The following is a 23,178-nucleotide window of genomic DNA, read 5'->3' as shown; positions in this document are numbered from 1 at the left end:
TGGAAGCTTAGACTATTTCTTTGTTACGATGGTGTAGTCAGGGATTTAAGTGGGAAAAAATAAACTGGGGGTGCTCTTAAAGTGGGGGCTAACCTCTGAAAACGGTATGGGCTATGCAAGTAGGGGCGTGGTCTAAATCAAGATAAGTAGCATTGTGTGCTTTAGAAAATCCCCTCCAATTATCCTACGCTCGGAAAAAAACATTCTTTATAGGATATCCCATCCTTCTACAACATGGCTCACCTAGCATGATGTCTCCAGTTCTTAGTAGTGAGCAAAATGAGCATGTGTACATTGATGTGCATGCTGTCACTGCAAATTGACTATGTTTATGAGGGCTGAAAATAGAGCCCGATAGAGACCCATTTGGAGGTTTCATGAAAATAACTGCAGGTCCTCAGACCTGGCCCAATCAAAGCCCAGCATCCATCCATCCTAAGCACTGCGTCACCCAGCCATCTTTTAATTGATGCATACATTCCTACTTATATACATACATACATCTGTTCCTGCACTTATCTTAAGGATCTATGAGCCCAATTGCCTATGATAAGCACTGTGCCATCCACGCAGACATACACCTATATACCCATAAATACATCTGTCCCATAACCAAGTCTAAGCATCTATCAGCCCACCCGTCTATCCTAAGTACTGGTCCTTGCATTAATTTATCCTTCCATCCATACATTGATACATCCATCCATCTACCTATCCATTCATCCATCTGGCCATGCATCCACTCGCCATTTATTCAACTATCCGTCCTTATTTCCGTACACCCTCCGCCCACTATCCTAAATACGGTGTATTATACTCATCCACCCAGCCTCTTAAGGGGTCGAAAAGGCTAGCGATAAGCATTGACAGGCAGACGTTTTTTATAAAGAACAACAAAGCTTTGAGTTGCTCTTTGTGGAGCATAGTTCACCACCCTTCTCTGGTGGTGTTTTAAACAAAGGTTCATCAAGGAAAAGAAATGTAAAGGAGCTTTTCAGTGTAAGACGTTAATTTAGAAACTTAAAGTTTGTCCAGTTGTATGTAGGAGCACTGCTTTAAAGTGGCTGTGACTCACAGATAGTGAATACCTGTACTTCTTACATTTGAGAGAGTATACCAGCGAGCTAATTTGGAGTGGTGAAAACCTGCAGTTCTATACTTCCATGTGAAGCACAGTATAGGAATATAAAAGGAACTGCAAAGTTGTTATCTTCATATTAAAGAGGGGGTGTGAGATCTAAGTGAGCTAGGCAAAGCGTGTGTTTTCGTATCACTAAAACAAGACACTGTGTAAGGTCAGAGCAGGGTCATGCTGGGGTTGCCTGCTTGTGGTACAGAGGCGCAACCAGAGCGATATTTCAGGGAAGCCTAATTCTTTCAGCAATAGGCAGAGTGGGGATTGAGGGGCTGTAAAAAGCGGTGAAAAAGAACAGAGTCTCATTTACAAAAAAATTGTCTTTTGAAGACCTGTGAAGTACTCGGGTGCGGCTCTGTGTGTGCGTTCGGGAGGCTGGTTTAGAGAGTCCGTGCCAATGGGCGTTGCGCGCCTTGTGGTCTGTCTGCTAATCACCCTACAATGATGTTGCTCCTGCATTGCAAAACGAGAAGGGAAAACCTGAGAGAAAATGGCTCTCTTTTACCGATCAACAAGAAAGGTGATCGTACTGCCCCAGCCAACTATAGACCCATTAGTCTAATCAATGCTGCTCAGAAGATCTTAGCAAGATTGGTGCTAGGGAGGATTCAGGGATGGATGACTGAAGCTGATATTTTAACACCTTTACAGGCAGGATTTCGGTCACATTTAGGGACTTTGGACCAGGCTTTCATATTTGTACTAATGTACTGGAAGGAGGTGTCTCTAGGTGGGGGCATGCTTTTTGCGGCCTTTGTGGATTTAAGATCCGCCTTCGATCTTGTGCCAAGGGCAAAATTGTGGAAAGTATTATTGGAACTGGGGATGCCTAATGAGTTGGTTGCTATCCTGGTCAAACTCCATGAATATACTTATGCACAGGTCCGCTGGGGCTAACCAGGTGAGGTCACAGACAGGTTTGAGGTGTGTAAGGGCGTTAGACAGGGGTGTGTGCTGGCTCCCACCCTGTTTTCTTTATTTATAAATGGAGTGGTCCAGTACTTTGTAAACTACCCAACTGACGCGCCAATATTAGCTGGCATGAAAGTGCCCCTGCTCATGTTCGCGGACGACACCCTGCTTATATCCAAAACGAGATAGGGATTACAGCTGGCACTGTCTCATTTTGAGGTGTTTTGTCGCGAAAATGTGCTGGAGGTCAATGTAGGGAAAACTAAGTTTATGGTGCTCCATGGGTCGAAGTCTGTTAGAGCAAGTGTTTATATGGATGGTGATCCAGTGGAGCAGACAGATGTCTTCACCTACATGGGGGTCACATACAGTGACAAACTGTGTTGGAAGCCCCAAATTGAAATGCTAGCACTGAAGCACACCCAGCTAGCTGGTGCCCTGATTAAAGAGCATAGGTTGTCCTTAACCAAGCCCATTGCCCCCGTTGTTAAAATATATACTACAAAAATCTTGCCTTCTATTATGTATGGTGCTGAAATATGGGGCTTTAGTAACCTGTCCCCACTAATTGCAGCCCAGAACAAATTTATGAGATCGATAGTAGGCTTTCCCCAATCATCACCGCGAATCCCCCTGCTTCTAGACCTCAGTTGCCAGGCTCTTGAGGACGTTGCACGCTTTAGACCTTTGGCATTCTGGAGGCGTCTCTGGAATACTCCAGAGCTCTCCATGTATGCCAAAGCTTTGTTGGAAGTGAGGGGGTTAAGTCGTTCATATAACATCCTATGGTTGTCTGAAATCAAGTCACTGCTGACTAATATGGGGATGAGGGAACTCTGAGATCATCCAGACACAGCGGAGTTTCCTCCCAAAAAAGTCTATAGAGATGTGTACTGGGAGATGATTAAAGTTAAGAGATTCTCCTCCCATATCAGCACGTCATTGACAAGGGTCTTCCTTGATACCAAGGATGAACCCCTCCTGGAAGGCTACAGGGACCTTATTATGAAGCAATTTGATCGTAAACTCTATCTCCAGTTTAGAGTAGGCACATTACCCCTACGTTGGTTATCCAGGAGATGGAACTCTGCTGGTAGTGATAAGTGTGCATTTTGCCTGGATCCCATTGAAAACATCGATCATTTTTTATTTGTATGCACTGTGTACCGTCAATCGAGGCGCATCTGGTTGAAACTATTATGCTCGCTCATGAGAACGAGATCAGTGATAGTCGCAAGTAGAATACTGAAAAATGATACTTCCAACTTTGTTGTAATTGGAGTAGCAAAGTTTTTGAGCTGGACATGGGTTCTTTGTGGAGAAGTGTGGCTCAACGGTTAGAGGCGGAAGACCCGGAGGCTGAGGTCGGCCCGGGACCAGAGTTTAATTCCCCACGCGGCCGGGTGCAGGACCAATGTCAGCGGGCCCGATAATTCTCGCCTCGGTGCCACTCTAACCATGGGGTCCCACGCTGCAACTCTGGGCAATAGCTTGCTTAATCTCCACTCCGGCCCCACCACCGCCAGGGATGCCTGGCTTCACTTTGGGGATGCCCAGTAAAGGGACCATCTCACAGGGAAAGCCAGGACGGGTTCCCCAGTGGTAAGCGCTGGGACGCTCCAGGGTAACCACGTGCTCTATAAACCCAACATTCATTCATTCATTCATTTTGTAATAAAAAGGGGGGGCACAGTAGCCATGAAAGATCCAAGCTGCTGCCTCCGTAAATAGGGGCTGGAGTTGGCAATTATCCCATGACTGGAGAGTACTCACCCTTGTATCTTTTATATTTACTACATGTATTAAGTCTTTTGCTTGTTTATATGTAATCCTTTTTTAGAAATGGTTTCAAAATGTAAATGTATATGTATTTATTTATTAACTGACATTGATGGAACTCAGAAATATGTTTTAGAATCTTGAAAATGGCGTATTTTAACTTGGATGGATTTTATCATTAATTTGATTTTACACTGTCTTTTATGATGAAGAATTGCAATAAAGACTTCATGACTGACTGACTGGCTCTCTTTAAAGTATTTCCCTTCTCCTACAATGTGTCTCACCTGGCATGATGTCTGCCCTTCTCAATTGTGAGCAGTGTGCATGCTCTCACAGTCTCACTGCAGTGCAACAACAAAAAAAGAAATACACTACTTTTGCGAGGCCTAAAAATAGAGCCCCATAAAAACCTGTTTTGAGGCCCCCAAAAATGAAGTGCTGGTGCTCAGACCCCCACAGACACCCCGCCCCCTCAATTAAAGCCCTGGGTGCAGTGGTATCTTTGCAAAGTTGTAGATAAAATTGTTAGACTAATAATAGTTATTTTTGTGTGTGCCGTTTGGTTAATAATATCATCCTAGGTACATAGATTACAATATTTTAAAATACTGTCTATAAAGATGTCAGCGGTGGGTTTCAGAGAGAGTGCTGTGGGGTGGTAGTGTGCGGCGGAGAGGTGAAAAGTACGAGGTAGTGCAGTTACATATAAATTGTAAATAATTAAATAAATAATTGCTGTATGTTTTATAGCACTACTTGTCATCCTATTGCTCCCCTGTCGTGCTCCATCACGTTGCAGCACTGGGCCTGGAAGTCATTAGTAGAAGTTTTGAAATTGTATGTTATTATTTTAACATAGTGAACAGATGTAAAAAATAATTAAATCTATTTTTTGTTTTTCAGAAAAGTATTTTTTTGGATTAAAATTTGCAGATGCCTAGAAGTAGGGAAAAAAAGAAAAGAGAAGAAAAATATATATTTGATCAAAAGGGAAGATCTTCAATTAGATTAACATGCGAGTAGTACAGAAACTGTTTGTTCTAGTAAAAGAACTAGACAATTTGTGAAAAAAATCTTACAAACATTAAATGAAAAAAAATCACACAAAGCAAAAAGAAGAATCTTTCAAGTAAGGTGAAGCAGACTTCAATTTCAAATACCTGGAAAAGGTAACATGATAAAGAAACAGTATCTGTTACTCAGAGACAAAAGCAATTTCAAGAAATTTGTGCGAGACTTTTTCGATCTAGAGTGATTCAGAATTTAATGAAAAGATGCTGCAAATATAGAAGGAAAGTGTTGCAATTCATAGAGACGCAGCATATTGAAATTATAGTGGATACTGATTTCAATTTAAAATAGAAGTTATTCGTTCTGATTTTGAAGAGAATCAAACTGTTGGATAAAATAGTCAAATTGTTGGAAGTCAAAAGTAGAAAAATTAGACTTGTCAACAGAACTAACTTTTGCGAAATCTTTAGTGGACATTGGAAACATACTTCTACTAGTGAGCCTTTTTTTAATGAGGAAGGTTACTTCCAGAAAAATAGTTTACCATTTGCAGTTGATTCTGGAGGTCGTAGCTACAAAGTTCAGGATGATCTTTCAAACGGAGGAAATGGTTGGTAAAAGTGCAGAAGAGTTATTAGCTGAAAATGTGCAAGAGAAACGTCCACAAGCTCCTGTATAAGTGGGGTTGTAGTAGTATTTGTAGTATTCAACAGGAATCTATTGATATAATGTGTAATTTGGTACGAGAATATACACAGAAAAGTATTAAACAGAAGATTAAGTTGTTACAAGGACTAGATCCATGCAATGTAAGAAAATATACTGCGAGTATGGGCATTCTCTGTCTTGTCTCTCAAGAAAAGTGTTTTTCATCACTTGAGGATGTTAGCAGTACACCATTCAGAAAGGCGAATGTTTGTAAGGAAACTGTACTATGTAAAACGTCCTGCATTATGTTTAAGTGAACTGATATGTCTTTTATATGGTTCTTTATCAGATGTTCAAAAAAAGTGTGATGATATTGAAATGCGATATTTTGGTTCAGAAGAGCAGTCCATAGAAAGTGAAAAGTTTGACAATTACAGATGTTGGAGGAGATGGGAAAGTGATTAGTACTGATCAGACAGAAGAAAAAATTGGAAAGTTTAATGTAGTGTGCTCTAAAATACCAAACTATGGGGGTCATTAGGATCGCAGATTTCCCGCATCCTCCGGGCCAGCGGAAGCCACCGCCGGCCCGGAGGATGCGGGAAACCCGCCTCGGATGCTTGAAAGACCCACCGCCAAATTAGGATGGCTGGTGGGTCTTTGAATCTGTCCGCTTTTCCGCCGCGGTCGCCTTCCGACCGCGGCGGGAAAGCATTAACATGGCTGGCGGTGTCTATCAGACACCGCCAGCCATATTATGATGGAGTAGAAAGTATGCTTTTCCACGGCGGCTTTTCCGCCGTGGAAAAGCATACGGACCTTCACTGCGGGGGCCTGTTGCGGGCCCCCTGGGTGAAGGGGGGTTGGGGGGTACACATGGGGGGTACCTATGGTACCTCCTTGCATTTGCGTGAACAAAGCGGCAGGCACCGCACGGTGCCTGCCGCTTGGTGCACGCAAATGCTGTGCATGCATTTTTAACATTGCGGCGGGTGCAGCTTGAAGCTGCACCCGCCACAATGTTAAAAATAGAGGATTTGACCGCCACCCTGGCGGTCACATCCTAATCTGCATGGAGGGACTGCCGCTGCCCCTGCAGACGGACCCTCCTACTCTATGGTGGCGGACGGACTCAGGTCCGTCCGCCATCATAATCGGCCCCTATGTTTGTGTTTGTTGTCGACGTACTCATGATAAAAGTCAAAGTAGGAATGTTGATTTGTATTTAAAAAGTGAAAAGGAGAACAATGGTAAGTGGGTCAAATTTGCAACCTACTTGTTGGTGGAAGGTCGATTTCAGTTAGGTAGTGATCAACTTCTATGTAAATATTGTTACAACAAATTGGAGGAGAACAAAATGCCTGCTAGAGCAGTACATAATAACTTAGAATTAGTAGCTATTCCGGAGGACCTGGCAGAATTGAATATATATGAGTCTGCTCTAATTCAATCTGTTCATCCTTTTCAAACTATAATTCGGATAGAGCCTAAAACAGGTAAACTGCCACCAACAGGCTTGCAAAGAGGGCTGAAAGGAAGAGTGGTGTACTTACCTTTGGATTTTAAGAAAAACATTGAAATTATTGCTGGAGAGAAAGAGGAAAATGAGGCAGTAGTCATTCTAGTAAATGGTTTACCAACAAAGAGTCGGAAAATATGGCAAGAATTTGTGGATGTTAATAAAGTTGAAAAGGCTATGTTATATCTTATAGAGAACAATATTTATTACAACACTGTAAATGTGGATGAACAGTTAATACATTTAGAAGATGAATCTGAAATTTCAAGTGGTAAAATAGAGAAACTGAACAAGTCAAGGACTGAAGATATTTATGAACATTACACAATATGTCCTTTGCATTCAAAAGAAGTAATAGGAAGCAGCATTGACTTATTTGAAATGAAAAAAACACAAGGAACTCCAATGAGTGTATGGGAGAAAAGCTTGGAAGGCTGTTATTTTCCACAGCTGTTTCCTACTGGAGAAGGAGGACGGTATGATGATCAACCTGTACGGATTCGCTTGAGTTTCTAAGAGAAGCGAATTCCAATATAAAAATTTTTGAAATAAAGACTCCTGGTGAACTGTGTTCATTGGATCCTGTAAATGTGTGCAGATATTTTAATCATAGGTTTCAAGCTATGATGTATTTTATCTGCAATAAAAAGAATCCACCTCTTGGAGAAGTTACCGATTTCTTTTGGAGAAAGAAGTATCAAGCAAGAGTTGCACCTCATATACATATGTTACTATGGATCAAGGATGCACTTAAATTTGGAAATGATTCTGATGAAACAGTATTGTTTTTCATCGAACAGTATGTTACATGTGAGATTCCAAGAGAAAAAGGAGATAGAAGCTTGAGACAGCAAGGTTTAAGTTTCCAAAGTCACCGTTGTGGAAAGTATTGCAGAAGAAACTATAAGTCTAAAGGAAAATTTTACACCATGTCGGTTTGGTTTTCCCCGTCCAGTCATTTGTAAAGGAAGAGTGCATTGTATTTTTTCTTCTGTAAGGCATACAATAACTCAAAAATCTCCAAAGAATACCTACAACTTAAAAAGAACAGAAGTGTCAAATATATCAATGATTAAAATACAGTCATTTTAAAATGTCGAATGTGAACATGGTGCAGATAACTCAACTCAGTATGTTACAGATAACTCAATTGCTGTTGCACGTTATGTTACATCGTAACAAAATCAGAAAAAACAGAGATGCAACAAATGTGGGAAGAATTGCAGAAGAGAAAAGCCTTAGTAAAAAATTGTACAGCTTTACTTTGAAAATGCTTCCCCACCGAGAAATTGGATCATGTGAATGTTAGACCGCTTGTGCTCTTCAAGTTTATATTCAAAGTCACGAGGAATAATTTGGGTAAGTTTAGGTCTTGCCTGCAAACCGAAATAGTGTTCAAATCATTTGAAGAAATTGAAGAATTAGCAGGAAATGAACCAGACAGTACAGACATTCCTAAAACTAATATGTTGGAAATATACTATCCGAAAAGGAGTCGACATCTGGAACAGCTATATCTGTGTGAAGTACTTCCACATTACAGCTTCAAAAGAAATGTTAAACAGAATTTAAAAGAAGGAAAACATGCAGTAGTTGGATGTCATGGTTGTTTAGTAAAACATGCAAAGGGTAATGTCATAAACCACAAGAAACTTAGTTGTAAAACTTCAGGTAAGCGAGAATTCTACTATTTAGCACTTCTGCAACTGTTTAAACCATGGTGTCGCGAAAGTGAATTACTTGGAGACTTTGACTGCTCGAAGATTCTTTTAATTCTTGTAAAGATAGCATTGCATGTACAATTTGTCCTATATTTTTAAAAATGTTGGATGATGAAAATGAACAGGAAAAGACTATTACAGCTGAAATACCTGATGAAAGTTCTCAAGATAGTCAAACTAGAGGTCCAAGTAGTCAAGATCCTCTTGGACAACCAATACAGGAAAATGTAGTAGAAATTGATATGCATTAAGTTGAAATTGCAATGTGGTACAGCAGGTTCGAACAATGAAACGGGGTCTTAAGTCTATGATTGAGGAGGTCAGAAGTTAAAGTCTGATAATTTCTGTGTACCCCCTCTGACCAGGTGCAACCAACTCTAGGTCCCTACAGTGGAAGGGGGTCTTGATACCATAATGGACAATGTTAGAACTGCATCTGAGAGTGGAGATGAAGGTACTCCCTTCGACCAGGTACAACCAACTCTAGGTCCCAACAGTGGAACGGTGTCTGGATCCCACAATGGACAATGTCCGATGTTAGCTGATGCTTGGTTTTCATAGAACTTCCTCTATTGAGGTGCATTAGACTCTGTGCTTTCGTAGCTAACTGCTGCACATGATTATTGGGCTTGAGTGACTGTAGTTGCGGGACTACACGGCGGTACACAAGGTGCGAACAGTGAAACGGGTCTTGATTCTATGGTTGAGGATGTCAGAAGTTAAAGTCCGTGGTCATTTCTGTGTACCCTCTCTGACCAGGTGCAACCAACTGTAGGTCCCAACAGTGGAACGGTGTCTTGATCCCACAATATACGGTGTTAGAACTGCATCTGAGAGTGGAGATGAAGGTACTCACTTCGACCAGGTGCAACCTACTCTAGGTCCCAACAGTGGAACTGTGTCTTGATCCCACAATGGACAATGTCCGAAATTACCTGATGTTTAGTTTTCATAGAACTCCCTCCGTTGAGGTGCATCAGACTCTGTGCTTGCGTAGCTAACTGTTGCACATGATTATTGTGCTTGGTTGACACCAGTCGGAGGAGTACACCGTGGTACAGCAGGTCCAAACAGTGAAACAGGGTCTGAATTCTATGATTGTGGATGTCAGAAGTTCAAGTCTGTGATTATTTCTGTGTACCCCCTTCGATGTGGTGCAACCAACTCCATGCTTTCGAATTCAACAGTACGTGGCTGTGAGGCGTTAATGAATAGTGCCTCTAGCCTACACTCCGGTCAGCAGGGCTCACAATTTAGATCGAGTGGTGATTGCCTAATTACAGAATCCAGTAGTCAAGTTACTTGAACATCTATTGAAATATGCACAATATCCTTTTAGTATACTTGGTTGAAGAAATTTTTTTAGAAGACTTATAGGTTTACTACAATGACCAAATTCATCTTGCAAGTCCAAAGGAACACTGAATAGTCTACACTGTGGACAGCACATATCGCAATTCGAATTGTTTTGATTTATTTATTGCAGAGTTTTCTGTAATTCATGTTGATGTATTTTGTGAAGAGGAAGTGAGAAAAAGTATTCATGGATGTCTGTGTGAGTACTGCCTTCAATTAACACTGCAGACAGCAGTGTTCACAATCAGATCTAGTCGGTATTGTAGATGAGGTGGTCCTGTAGGAAAAGACATTGCTGCTGTGCTCTCTGTCCGCACCACACATACGCTGCATCATCGCAGGCTACACACGCGCTTTTTCTTGCTTTGCGTATGACAAACTGGGCAGCTCAAGTCCAAGTTACGTAGCTGTGGGCCCTTGCTGATCGCTCACTTTGACCTACACTGCAGACACCAGTGTTCACAATTCAGATCGAGTCACTATTGCAGATGATGCTGTGTTGATGGCAACAGATTTTACTCCTAGTACGGCCCGCCCACAGCACACTTCATCGCTGGCTGTGCACATGCTGAATGCTTTTGATGTGGCTGAGTGCACTAGAACTGAGGGAACCTTTATGATACAATCTTTTTGTGTATTATTTCAGATCTATTGATTGTTTCTCTGTATACCACAAGTTGTGGTTCGTTCACAATAGAATATTTTTCTGTCTTATTACACATCTACTGTCCCTACCTTACTGCAGCACAAACTATTGATTCTTTCATTGTTGAATGTCTGTGTGTGATCCAATGATTACTGTTGTAGTTGATGATAGCAACAACCATTCCCTGGGGGTGGGTTTACACTCACTCCACACGCAGCACAGTGTGTGATGCACCTCAATGGAGGGAGCTTTGTGAAAAGCAAGCACAAGGTAATATCGGACATCATCCATTGTCGGATCAAGACACCGTTCCACTGTTGGGACCTAGAGTTGGTTGCACCCGGTCGAAGGGAGTACCTTCATCTCCATTCTCAGATGCAGTTCTAACATCCTCCATTGTGCCATCAAGACACCATTCCACTGTAGATGAGGTTGGACTACTGTGTTAGTAGTATACGGAGCACTCCACGTTGTTGGGCCTCAGGCTGGGCGCTGTGTGCCTGTGTCGCAGTAGCCAGCGTTCATCTCAGGAACCTTCTGACCTCGCAGACCTCGGCCCAGGAGCTTCCGCCGGCATGTGGTGGGCCCTCTTTCATTTAATGCGGTAGCAAAAGTTGAACTGTGTGGCATATGTGCGTCACAGCGGCCATGATGATTTAGGGATACCTGCAGGCTGAGAGCATCATTCACGCACCCACCTTTGCTCACGAGTTCAACCTCCTGGTGGTGTAAGCAGCGCAGACCTGGCAGACACGTTTGCCATTTCTGAGCAAAACCACAACCACACAAATGTGCCTTTTATTCCTACCCCTACGCTAGCCTTGCGTATGCCGAGCCAGCCCACTACGCTAACGAATTGGGGGGAGGGGGCACGTACACGCTATATTTTCGTAATCTTCCCTGCTGACTGTACTATCATGGTTGCATCCACTGTCTACTTCACTCAATAGACCATAAGTGTATGTTCACATGTACATGCCTGTGCTCTGCACACTCAAGTCTGTCCGGCACATCCCCTCAACACTTTGCATTGTATACTTTTATGATGGAAAATCACTTCCCACCTTTGCACATACTTTGCTCCCATCTCTCCCCGCATTCTGCATTGTGTGGCAGAGGTGTCATGCCATGTTTGGTTTGTATACATGGCTAGCCACGGTTTCCACTGTACGTAGTGTTGTTGTGTCTGCTAGATGTACATGTTGTTTGTCATGTTGCATGTCATTATATAAGGTAGCGCGTTTATTCATGAGCAGTGGTTTCTTGCATTTACATATTGCTGTCTTAAAGAGGATACAGAACTTTTTCTCACAGGTGAAAAGTGTGACCACAATGGCACTCATTCATTACTATCCAAGAATGTCAACTGCATGACGCTTCTAAATTTTTAGCCCTCAATCTTGTGTGCTTTCTTAAAACTGCCCCAACTTCCACAATCAGCCCAACTTTCACACAGCTTTTTAACAGCATTTATCTGCTTCTCAATAACATGCACTCCTACAGAATATGAGCTGGCTTCCTGTTGCAATGTCTATTCCCACCCACACAAAAAAACTTCCAAACTTCAACTTGACCTTCAAAACCTACTTTGAAAACAGATTTCATTAAACTAACCAAAGTGAAACAGCTTTTGTTCAGAACAGAAGTGTCCCTCACTTCTGCAAAAGAAATGTATCGAATGCAGATAACACGAACTTCAAGTAAAATACAGTCCCTATTAAATACAAACCTCCCATTACTCTTTGTCAATTGTTACACAATTTTCAACACATCTCACACTCAAGGCCTGGCACACTTTTTTTAACACGGTCTCCCCAGCCTTGTCACACTCTTTCAAACCGTTTTTGGTATAATACCAGACTTCATTTATTTGATCATCTATGAAATAACAGGACCAGTGCCCATAATTCTCGCTCTCTTTGCGGCCATCCTACTACTATTTTTGCTTCTAAAGAATGGCTGCGCGCCCTGTGCTAAGAACAATGTCCGACAGAATACACCTCTACGCAAAGCTACGTTAATACTGTCAAAAAATGGAAAAAAAATTCTGCTGCCTGCCTCTCTCTACTATCGGAGCCAGCTACAACATGACATTTATGTACACATATGCAATTTGCGTACAACCATCTTTTTATTGCAAAACTTGCCCATTTGACTGACGAATGGATCTATGCCTTGCCAACATCCCAACAATCGCTCCTGATATCCAACAAGTAATCGAGTATCTTGAAAACCATGAACTTGATTGTTCAGGCAGTGGAGCAATGGCGAATGCAATGCAAAAAAATATCATGGCTGGAATGGGATTTCTGCGCAGCCGCGAAGATCTCCTGAAACGTGCGACCTTTGACAACATCGCAGATTGCCTACCTTCGAGGATATGAATTGGATTGCTTTGCTTTTCTCACACGAAGGCAACAATGACCTCTTGGAACATTACGCATCTCAAGCTGCTGAAGAACTTCCGGACTGCAATCTCCAAGACTTGTAAGAAATTCACGTTATCCTTGAATTGATTTTTTCTATTTTTTTTTACTTTTTCCTTTACATTTTTGTAATACACTTAAATTGAATTATTTTCATATAATAACTTTCTAAGTATGCTCACCCATTTGAACTCTGTTTTCATTATTGCCCCTTACGTCTCCACTCTAACCAGGGATCGGTGATGTATGGCATATGCAAATACGCTATTTACTTGCTAAATTAGCCTAAATCCGACATCCATTTTGAATCCATGTCTATTCTTTGTGCATACGTCTCTATCTGCCTGCCTGTTATCCACCAAGCCCTTTCACACAAATTTACTCTTCTTCAGCCTGTGCTCACAAGCTGGTGATCAAGATCAAAAAACACAACATTGTTTAGGAACTTGTTGGCACAGTGTGGTCATCGTATCCTACCTTTATTTTCATTATACAATTTAGTCATTCATGTCAAATAGCTATTATTCATGTTACACGGAACTGTAATATGTAATGTGGAATTCACTGATGCAGGAGCTTCGATTTCAACGCAGTAGAAGCGGTTGGAGTTTGCCTCATCTCGATGTCTTAGCTCTCTGCACAAGAATTTTATTTGAAAGAGCTAAAGACAATGATGTATGGTTTGACCTGAAGGGTACTGAATGTGCTTCTCAGAAACGCAATGTTTGTATGCCTCCTTAAAGCTTCAATGTGGGTAGAACTATTGCCAATTCTGACACGCACCAGATAGAATCTACTGTACAACAGATTCCTGACTGTTCTACTGTTGATAATTTTGTGTTACAAAAAAGCAGTACCAGGGTACCTAAAAAGTGTGATGATTACATTTTGCAAAATATTTTTTTTCCTAGTTTTCTTAAAGGATACATATGGTAATCATATCCTACCTTTGTTTTCCTTATAGAATTTAGAGTCATTCAACTCTAATAGGTATAGTTGATATCACATGGAATTGTAACATGTAATGTGGAAGTCACTGATACAGGACCTTACGTTTGAATCCAGCAAAATAGCTTAGAGTTTGCCTCAGCTGGATGCCTTAGCTATTGCACCAGTGGGTCCATCTATGTCACTTAAATAAAGACACTTTTTATATAACTTTCAAACTCCATTGCTTTATTACACACAGGCACTTTCTTACACACACCTGATTTCACCATTTGTCTTCTGTGGCATTGCAACATTCTGCATTATATTCTTCATGATTATTTCTTTAATCCTGCTTGCTAAAACACTGCATTCGAGTCGTCATACTGGTAGGGGTAAGTAGTTCGCTTCCCACTCCCTGTATAGTATAAACGCATACTAACACTACTTACACAGGAATGGTACTGCGGCCAGTATCCTACAGCACCCACAGCACATAACTTTACAGCAGTCAGCTCACGACTTACACTCACTCATGTAATTACCCTGGTAGTCCCCATGCACTTCTCCAATCACCCATCTAGCAGTATGTACTTATCCAATCATCCGTCAAAACCCAAGCAGTTAGAAATTCACCATGCACTCTCCTTGGAGTACTGTAATCATCCAGTTAAATAGGCACTACTCATACAGTCATACAATCATCCATGCACTGTTTGAATCAATCAACATCTACAGATATACTCTTGCAATCCCCCATGTATTAGCATGCAGTTATTTATCTTTTTTTAACCAGATACGGTAGTTCTAAAAATAACTTTTTTTTCTTTTTTTTGATTTTATCATTTTTTTGTGTTTTTTAAACAATGCTGTATATTTTCTTGTGTTTTCTTTAACACCTTCCCTGCGCTGTGAATTCCGCCATGGTGCGGGGTGGCTAAGGAGTGAGCGCAGTGCTTCGGTGCTCATGACGGCCCCACGCCGGCATGAGTCACAGGCGGCGTGTGCTCATGATGGCGTGGTTCCGTCATGACCACACCCGCTCATTAATTCGCCCACACAGGCGGGGACTTAGTGCCGCTTGGGAGGAGCGCCGGCGGCATGATGGCTCATCGCTGTCATGAGTACACGCCGCCCATAGCTCATGATGGCGTGGAGCCGTCATGAGCACACAAGGGGTTAAAAACAGGAAAAACAAAAGAAGTACGTTTCAACGTAGCAATTAACCAGTCATTGCAAAAATAACAATAAAAAAATTAACAATGGTGGTTTCTTGACGCCGAAACCACAGCATCAATGGATTGCTCCCCACAGCAAACAAGAGTTTTACACTTCATGTGAACTTGCTTACGATTTCCAAATTGAGGACGAATGTCCGAACATTGTGGTGAGGAGGTTGAGGTTCAATATGTGCTTAAACCAGATCCCTGGTTATCATGCTGCCTTTGTTCTTGTGCACGACGCAGTTATTCCCGTGCAAATGGATGTGGATGAATGGTCTGCATGTGTTTATACATGCTGGATGTTCCACAGGAGTAATTTTTGTCACTCCCCCTCGACAGTACTCTTGAACATAGAATGCAAGTGACCTTTCTTGCATTCACCTTCTTTTCTCTAGGTGGAATTGTGAAGAATTTCCTTACAATGATTTCTTTTTTTGTCTTAGTGGAACGTTCTCTTCCTCTTCTTCCAAAGAAATATCTACCACAGGAGTAGAAGAAGCCATATCCAAAAAAAGTGAAACACCAAAGAAATCAACAAACTAGCTAAAAAAACACAGCAGGTGTGTCTCCTGAGATGCTGTAGAAAGAATGATAAAAATGGCTGGGGTCCTCCAACTTCTAGAATGAGAAACCTTATGAACCAATGAAATGCTTTCTTTGAAAGTCACATGGGAGTCGCGCACCCAACGCGCACCCGAAGCGACTCAGTGAAAGTATATTTAACAGTAATATAACTTTTTTGCAATTAGAAATATATCATTTTAATAATTAGTTTACATAATCTCTTGGTCTAATATACATATTCAACTAGTATACATATAGTTTTCAACATAAAATAATTTCCGCTGGAGTAGCACACCCAGTGCAACTGCACACGCACATCATGGTACGCGGGGCAGGGAACCGTGCTTCTGTCACATACGAAATGCTCACAAGACGTGATCCCATACGTATATGACGTTACGTAGGGGTCAGGCACCGCGCACCTGTCACTAACCAAATGCGCATCCTTCATGACTTTGCCAAAATGGCACCCGGTCACTGTTTTTAGTTCTGCAACTTTATTTTTTTAGAGCAGAATTGCACCCTAGGTGATTAAATCCTTGGGCGCTCGACTTATTTTGTATGAAAAATTAGATAGTTCATACAAAATAAGTCGAGCGCCCAAGGATTTAATCACTTAGGGTGCAATTCTGCTCTAAAAAAATAAAGTTGCAGAACTAAAAACAGTGACCGGGTGTTTCTTCTTTCTTTGAAATATAGTATATGTTGTCCAACCCGGCCACAGTGCAGGACACAACCCCATGTGTAAAAAAAAATTGCCAAAATGGCGGCTTGATTTCGCTCACCCACCGAGACGACACGATGGGTGACCGACTCAATTTTTTCAACAAAAAAAATATGAATATGTCAGAAAACAGAAAAAATTATATAATGTTAGTAACAAAAAAAAGAAATAACAACAACTATTTTTAGGATATTAAACTTCCAAGATATCACAAACAAAAAATTATTACTGAACAAACCAAAGGTTTAATGAACATTTTAGTTAAAAATTATCATTTACAAAACCTTCGAAATTCACAGAAAAAACATATGTTTCAGGTACATTAGAGTTAAAAATTATCATTTAAAAAACCATAGAAATTCCATAGGTTTCAGGCACGTGTGCCTGAAACCTATGTTTTTTTCAGTGAATGTTGTGAACATTGTAGCCACGCATGGTTCATTACTAGATTAACTTCATGCATGCCAGCACCTGTTCATGTGCATGATTTATCTAATTCACAGGTACACATTACAGCAATGAGCCTACAGGAGCACAACAATTCCAGTCATGCAATTAACGATTATGTTACTTCCCATGTTGTAATACTATGATATTGTATGCCTTTGCCCTTTTCTTTCAGATACTCATGAAGGGTTCGGAAGTTACACAAACCCACTACACTCACAGCGCACTTTAGGAAATGTGCTGATATATTCACTTTCAGTAGCTACTCCAATTTGTATCCACTACACACCTTGTTCCTGAAGAACGCCTCACAAATATCGTTGAAGGCTGAAACTAGTTGACCAACACACTAAAGGGATATTGAAGCACGATCATTAACCTCTACTGTATCCTGCATGTTTTTAACTATGTCCTAGGACCCTCAAATTAAAGGATTTTTCACGAGGGTAGCTCTTAGAGATATTTTTAACATTTAATCACATTTCACATAACACTTCACATCATTCAAAATACCTGCTCCGCTGTAAATCAGGCATTGAAGCACAGCTGGATTGCATTCGGCAATACAGCTTGGACCCCTATGATGAAGTGTACCACTAACCAGCCATGTGGGTGAGGGGTCTTCTAAAACAACTAACAGTTGTTAGTGCTCCTGTGTAAAGGTGTATGGGTCTAAAGAAATGTCCACGTTGTTTATTGTGCTCCAAGAAAGAACAGTGAATATTAGAGTGGCTCCTGATACTCATCTCTAATTCATTTCAGTGCTCTGGTGCCCTCCCGGGATAACCTTCATTTAAAAAATATTGGGGATGGGGGTGAGCAGCCCCCTCCAGAGCCTCTATGGCACTATGTATCCTATCCCCAGGGCTTTTTTTCTCTTAAGGGAAAAGTGTTGCATGGTCCCCCTTTCAAGCCACTCTGGTCTGGGTAGCCCATCCCTTGGGGTCTTTCTTTGTTAACACAGCCTCTTCCTAGAGCCACTTCAGGCTCTGGGAACCCCATCCCCCAGGGTCTTTCTTCTCTAGTAAGAGAAGGGGGGTCTCATGGTCTACCTCCATGAGCCACTTCTAGCCAAGGATACCATCACTGTGGCCTTTGTTATTTTTCAGGGGAGGGAGGCTTGCAGCCTTCCTCAATGAGCCACTTCAGGCCCATGGGACTTGATCTGTGGGGCGTTTGGTTTTTGAAGGGAAGGGCATATGGCCCCACTTCCTGACCACTTTGGGCCCCCGGACTGATCCCTGGATTCTTTGTTTTTCATTTAAGGGAAGGCCCCCGAGCCAATAGTGACCACATAGACCCCATCCCCCAGGGCCTCTGATGGGTGCCCCAGTGCACACCTTGGGCAACCACAAAACACTATGTGAGAGCCACAGGGGGAGCCCCATGGTCCCCAGCCCCAGCCAGTTCCCCAGCCAGCAACATACTGGGTGCTGGTAGGAAACAGCACCTGTCCTTTGCTCCCGCCCTGTCATAAGTAGATGTTTTCTACTGCTCCCACTGGGAGGGAGCAAAGTGGAGTTTCCGTCCCAGGTGAGTATTCTAACTATAACTCACACTCTTCCATGCACTGTGTTCGCACAAACATGTGATTTGCAATAACATAGGTGTTGTTATTAATGCTATGAATCAAATGGTATAAGTGATGTAATATGAAAGGGTATACGCAGTGCATGGAGAAAGAACAACTTATAGTTAATGTAGTGTGGCTACTGAGTTGACTACACTATGTATGGAGGTGCATGAGCAATAATAATTTGCATAAAGCACAAGTTTGAGGTGTAACTGTAACTTTATAATTTCTAATGTTTGTGTTGATTAAGTTTGGTTTGTATAGAAAGAATAAATAAGGTTATGGTAATTTAAAGGTGGTGCACAAGTTGTAAATTGAGTTCCTCATTTACAGGATTATGGCGCAGGGCAGCGCAGCAAGTCACCATGCTGCTCTGCCCTATGCCAAAGTGAAAGGGCAATAATGCACCATGTTTATCCAAATGGTGCATTTCTGTTATTACTCCCTGTGCCGGTGCAGATTCGGCAGCATAGCGCCAACGTGGCCCCCTAAACCATGGTGTAAGGGTGCTTCTGTTTCATGCTGGATTGTTTTTGTGCAAGAAGGGGCACCTTCCTGCACAGAAACAATCCTAAGGGGTGTTTTCCTCTCTCTGTTTGTGCTGAAAACTGCAGCACACATAGAGGGAGGACAAAACGAGTAGACAAAGATATTTCTCCTTGTTATGCCTCACCTCGGTGGGAGTAAGGATTTGCTGATTCCCCAAGTTTACATGTTTTTTTAAATCTGGAGCAGCGTCAAAATCCATGGGTGTTGCATTGAAACACCCACTACAGTGCCCAAGGAACGCCTCCTGAGCGTAAGGCAAAACAGCAATTTGCACTGCGTAGCCTTACTGAAGATTTTTGAGGCCCCTCAAAGCCATGCAGGGTGGCTTTGTGAGACTTCGTAAATCTGATTCAGAGCCCTGTGTCACGCATGTACCACTTTACGTGGTGTGAAAGTGAGGCAAAGCTCTCATAAATAATCCCCTTTAGCTATCACTATAAATCTAGAATTTCTAATGTTTGTGGAGTTTAAGTTCGGTTCGTATAGCAAGAATAACTGAAGTTTTCCTGACTATAAATAACTAATTGTTTTTTCATTGAATTTCAATAGTGTTTATGTTCCAAATCGTAGATAACCGTGGGTGAAAAATTCCGCTCTGCCCGCGGAGTTTGCAGGGTTTTGCCTACTCCGCGTTCCGTGGAGAACACAGAGTAGGGAAAGCTCTGCAGACTCTGCAGCGAAGTGGAGTTGGCCCGCCACCCGCCACTACCCCCCTATTATTATATAACTTAAAACTAACTTAAAGCAAATAAAAAACACTTCCCTTTTAACAGTGGCGTCCCTGGGGTGCCCTCAGCTTTTCTTCGCCATTAGAAATACTGCTTAGGAAAACTGCGCTTGCGCGCATGCCCTCACATATGCATTTCTTGTAAGAAATGCGCATGCGCAGGCGTGCACGCTTACACAGTTTTCTTAAGCAGTATTTCTAATGGCAAAGAAGAGGAGTAGGGCAGCCCGGGGACGCCACGGTTAAAAGGTAAGTGTTTTTTAATTGCTTTAAATTAGTTGCATGCACAGTTTTCTTAAGCAGTATTTATACTGGCGAAGAAGAAGAGGAGGGCAGCCTGGTAACGCCGCAGTTAAAAGGGAAGTGTATTTTAATTGGTTTAAGTTAGTTTTAACTTATATATTAATAGGGGGGTGGAGGCGGGTGGTGTAGCGGAGCTACAGGGATTACCATGGAGTTTGTTGCCAACTCCCTGGCACTCCGCGTAGCCCCACTACGCACTCTACACCCAGGGTTAATTGTAGAGTGAAGTATCATTGAGTGAAGCGTCAATTAGTGGAGGGTCATAGACTGTGGAGAGACATGGCATAGAGTGGAATAGCATAGAGTGGAGTGAGATATAGTGGTGTAGAGTCTAGTGTTGTAGGGTCGAATAGGGGAGACATGAGTGACGTAGAGTGCAGTGGTGTAGAGTGTAGCAGTGTAGCAGCATAGAGCTGAATAATGTAGAGTATAAGTGGCATATAATTGAGTTGCTTATAGTGGAGTGGCATAGAGGTGAGTGAAATAACATAGAGTATAGTGGCGTAGAGCGGAATAGCATAGAGTGGCATTAAGTGGCATACAGTTGTATGGTGTACAGTGGAATAGTGTAGAGTGGAGTGGCATACAGTGGAGTGGTGTAAAGTAGAGTCGCATAGAGTAGAGTAGCATAAAGAGAAACAGCGTAAAGTACAGGTGTGTACAGTGGAGTGGGGCACAGTGCAGTGGCATAGAGTGGAGTAGCGTGGAGTGGACTGAAATAGAGTGGAATAGCCTAGAGTGGCATGGTGTAGATTGGAGCGGCATAGAGTGGATTGGAATGGAGTGCATTTGTGTAGAGTGGAGTGGGGTAGAGTGGAATAGCATACAGTGGAGGGGCCTGCAGTGGAGTGGTATAGAGTGAAATAGAGTTGAGTGGTTTGGGTTGAGTGCCATAGAGTCGAGTCACATACAGTGGAATAGCATACAGCGGTGTGGTTTAGAGTGGATTTGCATAGAGTGGAGTGGCGTACAATAAAGTGGAGTGGTATAGAGTGGAGTGTCATAGAGTGGAATGGCATGAAGGGGTGTACAGTCGAGTGACGTAGAGTGAAATGGTATATAGTGGAGTGGTGCATAGTGAAGTGGCATAGAGATGAGTGGTGTACAGTAGAGTGGGGTAAAATCGAGTGGCAAAGAGTTGAATAGAGTACACTGGAGTGGCGTAGAGTGGAGTGGTGTTGAGTGGAGTGGCTTAGAGTGAAGTAGTGAAGAGTGGAATGGTGTAGAATAACGTAAAGTGGAGTGGCATAGAGTGAAATAGTGTAGAGTGGAGTGGCATGGAGTGGAGTGGCATAGAGTGGAATGGTGTAGAGTGGAATAGAATAGAGTGGAGTGGCTTAGAGTGGAGTAGTGCAGAGTGTAATGCAGTAAAGTGGAGTGCATTGGAGTTGAATGGCATAGAGTGGAGTGGTGTAGAACAGAATATTGGAAAGTGGCATAGAGTGTAGTTTTATAGAGTTAAGTGTCACACAGTGAAGTGGTGTATAGCAGAGTGGCGGACAGTGGAATATCATGCAGTGGAGTAGCACACAGTGGAGTTGCATACAGTGGAATAGCGTAGACTGCAGTGGCATACAATGGAGTGGTGTACAGCAGAATAATGTACAATGGAGTGGCATGCAGAGGAGTGGTATAGAGTAGACTGGCACAAAGTGGAACAGAGCACAGTGGGGGTGCCATAGAGTAGAGTGGCATAGAGTGGAGTAGAGTAGAGTGTATGGCATACAGTGGACTAGTGTGGAGTAGAGTAGCATGGAGTGAAGTTGCAACAGTGGAATATAGTAGAGTGTTGTAGAATGGAGTTGCATACAGTGGAATACTAGTTAGTTGAGTGGTATAGAGTGGAGTGGCTTAGAGTGGGGTGGCATACAGTAGAACAGTGTAGAGTGAAGTGGTACAGAGTGTAGTGGTATACAATGGAATAGTGTAGAGTGTAGTGTAATGCAGTGGAATAGCATAGTGTGGAGTTGTGTACACTGGAGGGAGTAGAGTGGAATGACGTGGCGAAAAGTGGATTGGTGTAGAGTGGAGTGGCATACAGTGGTTTGGCGTACAGTGGAAAAGTGCACAGTAGAGTGGCATAGAATGGAATAGTGGAAGGTGGAGTGATGTAAAGTGGAATTACTTAGAGTGGAGTGGCATAGTATTGAGAGGCATGGTGTAGAGTGGAGTGAAGTATACTGACGTGGCAGTGGAGTGGCAGACAGTGGAGTGGTGTACACTGGAATGGCACAAAGTGGAGGGACGTGGAGTGGATTGGCATAGAGTGGAGTGATGTAGAGGGGAATACTCTACACTTGAGTACCTAGAGTGGATTGGTGTACAGGGGAATGGCTTGTCGTAAAGGACAATGTAGTGGCATAGACTAAAGTGCCGTAAAGTTAGACAGTGTGTTGTAAAATACAAGGGAGTGCCATAGAGTGGAATAGTGAAGTGGCATAGAGAGTAATACCATACAGTGGAGTGGTGTAAATTGGAGTAAATTGTAAATTGATACTTGTATAGCGCACTACTCACCCTCACCCGGAGTAGCATGTCATAGAATATAATGGAGTGGCATACAGTGGAGTGGCATAGACTGCAGTGCAGTTGAGTCAAGTAGCCTGTCGTACTGTAGAATGCAGTGCTGTAGAGTGGAATACTGTAGAGTGGAGGGACGTAGAGTGGAATATCGTACAGTGCAATACCATACACTGGAGTGCATAGAGTAGAGTGGAGTAGAATGTCACAGAATAGAGTGGAGTGGGATGCAGTGGAATACCATACAGTGGCATACAGTGGAGTGGCGTAGAGTATAATAGTGGACTAGCGCAGAGTGGAGTGGCGTGCATTGGAGTGACGTATAGGGGAGTGGCATACAGTGGAGTGGTGTAGAGAGGAGTGGGGTAAAGTGTAATGGCTTAGAGTTGAAGGGCTGAGAGTGGAGTGGCGTAAATTCAGTAGGGTACAGTGTAGTTGTCTACGGTCGAGTGACAGCAAGTGGAG

Source organism: Lissotriton helveticus, chromosome 4_1, assembly GCF_964261635.1.
Source record: "Lissotriton helveticus chromosome 4_1, aLisHel1.1, whole genome shotgun sequence".
Classification (NCBI taxonomy): domain Eukaryota; kingdom Metazoa; phylum Chordata; class Amphibia; order Caudata; family Salamandridae; genus Lissotriton; species Lissotriton helveticus.
The sequence above is the reverse complement of the archived record's forward strand: the minus strand, read 5'-3'. Positions refer to the sequence as shown.